Below are 5779 nucleotides of genomic sequence, written 5' to 3'. Positions count from 1 at the left end.
TTTATTAGTTTAACCAAAAGGTAAACAGATGTTGGAGATGCAGAAAGACAAGCATGCAAGCAGCTGAAAGCATGACCCAGCTGTCCGCCAGGAAACAAACAGAAGACATTTAAAGTGGCATTAAATAAATGAGGCTATGTTTTATCTACTTGGAATTTCCATTGTCTTTTAAAAAGGTAAATATATATATATATATATATTTTTTTTTTTTTACATTGCAGTATATAAATCTAGACTCTACATATACAGTATAAATACACAGGGCAAGCACATGGGCACAACATGGATGTTTTGGTAGCCACACCATAAACCGGGCCAATAGTTCTGTGTTTTCTTTTTGACCTTCGCACCAAGAAAATCAGGCTAAGGCTACATTTACTTCCATCTCCATGACAACTGCCGCCCTTGCCATCTCTCCTCTGGGCACAAAAACACAAATTGGACAAGCTTCACAAACAGAAGAAAGTGCTTTTGACTAGCTGAAACCCAGTCAGTCTTTACAATGCACAGTCCGATCTCCTGGAAAGACCAAAGGAAATCTGAGGACTTCCTGGATTATTCTTTGGTCCATTACCACAAATCTCTGAACTTTCCCTGGTGGTTCTTGCAGAATTCATATGGCTATTTTACATAACAGAAATCCCACGTGACCTTTGGGAGCTTTACTACAGGATTAGATGTAAAAGCTCCACGTTACAATCTATACTTCATATTCTGGGTTCATTCTCTTTATTTTTGGAATTAAAACTGGTATTTTAAGAATTTTTTNCACACACACACACACACACACACACACACACGCAGCCTTATACACAAAGGAGCTTGTGGCTCCACCCCGTGTCTACTTCGACTGTGAAATCTCATACATTGATGATTCAGCTCATCATACCATAAATCTTCAGATGACATTTTGCTGGAGGCTTGGATGTTAGGCATTGCATAAACAAGGATAAGAAGTAGCTGTTTATGGGCAAGCTAACAGTCTTGTTTAGAATGCTTCTCCCATTTCAAAACTGTTATTTAGTTGGGTTTTTTTTTTTTTAATGGCAGGAACAATTCAGAAAGTTTAAATTATTCACTGTCCTTTTTTAAAACTCGTACTAGTACGTCTTTTTCTTCTCATGTAAGAAATTGGAACTGTAGCACAAAATGTTGCTTTGTTATTAAACAATAATGGGAATAAAAATGATTTCTTATTAGAAGCCTACTGATGAAGCCCTTGGATTCTGCTAACTGGCTTGCAAAGAGGCGGAGCCAGGAGGTCCTAGAGCTGGCTGTCCTGATGGCACCTGAGCCCCCATCGCATCTCCTCCTGTGTTAACCCTTATTCAGTCAGTGCTTTTGCTAGGAGGCTGTCCCCTGCACCACCCCCATAATCAGGAATGGCTCCAAGTCCCAGCCTGGGAGCTAACTCACAATGCATCTCCTCCTGTGTTAACCCTTATTCAGTCAGTGCTTTTGCTAGGAGGCTGTACCCTGCACCACCCCCATAATCAGGAATGGCTCCAAGTCCCAGCCTGGGAGCTAACTCACAATAACCCTAATTGTCATGGCCCTGTTTCCTCATTTGTGAGATGCAAATAATGCTCAGGATAATAGGTAGCACTGCTCTTCCCAGCAGCAGAATGTTTCTTGGAGACTTTGAAGAACCAACCAGATGTCCATCTGACCAAGAAAGCCTGTGTGAACTCACGTGATTGGAAGGCTGGGGATGGAGCCAACAGATCCCAGGGCTTCTCTCCAGCTCCACGAAGCTGTGGAGGAGGGTCTGTTGGGAAAGCCACCTTGATCAACTCAGCACCCATCCATCCCCAGTGTGACATGCAGAGTGGGGTTGGATAACTCAGAGCTCTGCCCCAACCTGTGCTGGGCCTTGGCCCATATCTGTACTATGAGGGCACTGACTACATGATTTAGAATATGCCTTCAAACTCTTAAGATTACCTACATCGGATTCCTCAAACTATTAAATAAGCAAATTGCCTCCACACATTTCTGGATAGAGATGTTGAGAAACCATACCCAAGAATGGTTTCCAAATTCTGAGTCTAAAATAATTAAAATTGCCTGGCTTGTATTTGATTTGGTGGTTTATGTGTAAACACTTTAAATTTCCTAGATTTTTTTTAATTGACATACAACTACATCTGTAAAGTAGCTCCTAGTTTCATCAAAGCAAGGACCACATTAGAAGCATGTCAATTGGTCATAAGTGACTGCATGCTAAAAATTGACTAGATCGAGGCTAATTCTAGACAAAACTAAATTGCTCTTTCTGGTATCTTCTCCTTTGAGCATCTTTCTTTAGCTTCTCCTTTTCTCTGAGCAACCACATCTCCTGTCCTTGCTGCTGTCTCTTCCCCCACTTCTGCTGATGGTGGACAGATGAACAAAGCTGTGCACTCTAGGAGAGATGGTGTCCCTCTGTGGCAGGGACAGTAGTGCTCATCAACTCCTCCAGGTGATCTCCTGCATTTCCCACCTCCCCTGCACTTGGATGGGGACCATGGACTGGGAGGGAAAGTGATGTGACACTTTGGTCTAAAGCAGTTATGAGTTCTTCATGCTCTCTTTACCGTCACTGTGACAACAGCAGAGTTGCCAGATGGAAACTGCCAGATCCTTGAACCTGTTAGAGGAAGGCCACTAAGCAGAGCTGCCTGACTTGCCTTATACTGTCACATGAATGAAAAAATAAAACTGTCTTAAGTTACTGAGATTTCTTGGATTGTTGTTTCAGTCCAGCCTAGCCCAGCCTAGCCTAATACATCCTTTCCAAAAGTATTTCATTTTAAGAGAGATTCTAGGGGAAACAGCAATGCAAAACACAGTGGAAATAAATTCCCATAGTGGAATTGTAGGCATCTGTAGAAAAAGAGGTTTGGCATCAGGGAACCACTGACATCAGGGCACATAAGCAATACTGTGGGCCTCCCAATGACCTGTGCTGCAGGAGGAATTTGAAAATATTCCAAAAAAGGAAATTTTAAGACATCATTCCTGCAAGCAAGTGACAAAACTAGGGAACCAGTTACCTGGAATGATCGTGAAAAAGCAGTCACCTAGTGCCAGAGGTAGAAATCCCTTTTTCCTGCCTCACTCCATATTATCAATTCCTCCTACTACAATATCTCTTTGGCTTTCTGTAAAATTCCACAAGGGCACCTAGAAAATTTGATAATTTGGGTACATTTAGGAATCCATTGGAAAATAACTCTGGGAATGTTTTGGAAATAATATGATAAGTGACAATACTATGTGTCTGTTGAGTGAAGTCAGCCTCAGACTGAACGCCTTTTGGGAAGAACTTCTTTCATCCCTCCATAGAGGTCCTCCTGGCTTCCAGAGCACCGTGGAAGGTTTCAAATGGTAGCCATCACAGAATGGGACAAAGTCCTACTTGGATTCTCTCAGCTGGATTTTATAAAAAGAGTCCCCACTGCATGACTCCTAAGAATGGCAAGCTAGCAAGGCATCATCTTCCACAGCAGTTTCCTAAGGACATTGTTCTTTCCCGCAAATGCTCGTAACACTTGCCAGTGGGGAGGATCCCCTCCGAACTGCGCCACTGGCTTTCCCTCTGCTCCCTCCAACCGATCCAGAGCGGGCTTCCAAAAAGCTTATTGACATTTCTGGAACCCAGACGTAACACTTGCCAGTGGGGAGGATCCCCTCTGAACTGCGCCACTGGCTTTCCCTCTCCTCCCTCCAACCGATCCAGAGCGGGCTTCCAAAAAGCTTATTGACATTTCTGGAACCCAGACCCCACCTGATTAATACTCCAGATACAATCCCTTTGGGTCCGGCAGCACATGCCAACCAAGTCCCAAACCAGTTTATTAGTTTAACCAAAAGGTAAACAGATGTTGGAGATGCAGAAAGACAAGCATGCAAGCAGCTGAAAGCATGACCCAGCTGTCCGCCAGGAAACAAACAGAAGACATTTAAAGTGGCATTAAATAAATGAGGCTATGTTTTATCTACTTGGAATTTCCATTGTCTTTTAAAAAGGTAAATATATATATATATATATATTTTTTTTTTTTTACATTGCAGTATATAAATCTAGACTCTACATATACAGTATAAATACACAGGGCAAGCACATGGGCACAACATGGATGTTTTGGTAGCCACACCATAAACCGGGCCAATAGTTCTGTGTTTTCTTTTTGACCTTCGCACCAAGAAAATCAGGCTAAGGCTACATTTACTTCCATCTCCATGACAACTGCCGCCCTTGCCATCTCTCCTCTGGGCACAAAAACACAAATTGGACAAGCTTCACAAACAGAAGAAAGTGCTTTTGACTAGCTGAAACCCAGTCAGTCTTTACAATGCACAGTCCGATCTCCTGGAAAGACCAAAGGAAATCTGAGGACTTCCTGGATTATTCTTTGGTCCATTACCACAAATCTCTGAACTTTCCCTGGTGGTTCTTGCAGAATTCATATGGCTATTTTACATAACAGAAATCCCACGTGACCTTTGGGAGCTTTACTACAGGATTAGATGTAAAAGCTCCACGTTACAATCTATACTTCATATTCTGGGTTCATTCTCTTTATTTTTGGAATTAAAACTGGTATTTTAAGAATTTTTTCTTAAAAAGGACAACATCCTGAAAGTGCTTCTTACACATGTCAACATCCTACCTATGGCTTTTTAGTTCTAACCCCAGCACAGCTCATAATTAGAAGGGAGAGTGTGATGGTGTTACTAGAGACGAAAATGTCACTCGACAGTGACACTGTGATAGCAAATGTAGGGACATGGAAAGAAAAGTCACTGATCCCATCTGGAAGAATGCACCTCTTTGAGAAATGGTTTAGATAATATATACAGCCCCTCTTCTTTCCCCAAGACTAGGCACAGTAATGCTATAAAAGTTAATAAGTAAAACAGATGCTGATATCAGCAGGGGACATCTTCCAGGGGGCTACTAACAGGGCAGTCACTGTTCACAAATCCTTTACAGGCTCGAAATGATCAAATGGAATCAACTGCAGTAGAAATTTCTACACCTGAGGAGCAAATTGCACATATAATATAAAGGTTCTAGGATCCAGATGGCAAAAGACTCCAGACATACAGTTTTACATGCAAAAGGCAATCAGGAAAGGCAAAGAAGGAGTGGCATTCCAAGCCAGGTAAGAGTCCAAGTGAGTCACCATTCTCTTGCACTTTCTTTTCTGGCTAATAAGTTACCAAAGAACATGGCTATTTGTGCAGTAATGATTACGGTATGTTCTTTAGAGGAGAAAACAGAAGCACAACGGGATTGCCAGAAATCGAGACGGGCTTGTGTCGACTCCAGAGCTGTCGTGATGGCTAGACCAGTGGGACAGATGGGCCTCCGAAGCTCCTCCTGGCCCTCCCTAAGGTGGCAGAAAGCGGCAGATGCAGGCAGAGGTTGAAGGCCACTGACTCATCCAAACCCTTTCCAAAAGTGGCCTTTCATTCAGCCCGTGGCAGTTCCAGCCTCTGCAGTTGTTTTTATCTGGTGGCACTTGATTGAGAAAGTAATCCTCTCCCTTTATAAAAATAAAGTTTGGGCTTCTTATAATACTGGCACAAAGGACACTGTATTCCTAGGATTGATTCCATCTACTTGGAAGGTATGAGACTAGGTTCTCAGTTCCTTCTATTTCCCTGTAAAAAGTGACCTCGACTTCCCAGGCCATTGTGCAAATTTGTATTTTCATAGTCCAGAATATCCCGTAAAGTCCCTCACATACATACATACATATATACACACACACACACACACACACACACA

Source organism: Galeopterus variegatus, unplaced genomic scaffold (genome assembly GCF_000696425.1).
Source record: "Galeopterus variegatus unplaced genomic scaffold, G_variegatus-3.0.2 Scaffold9969, whole genome shotgun sequence".
NCBI classification, from domain to species: Eukaryota; Metazoa; Chordata; class Mammalia; order Dermoptera; family Cynocephalidae; genus Galeopterus; species Galeopterus variegatus.
This window is presented reverse-complemented; position numbering follows the sequence as displayed.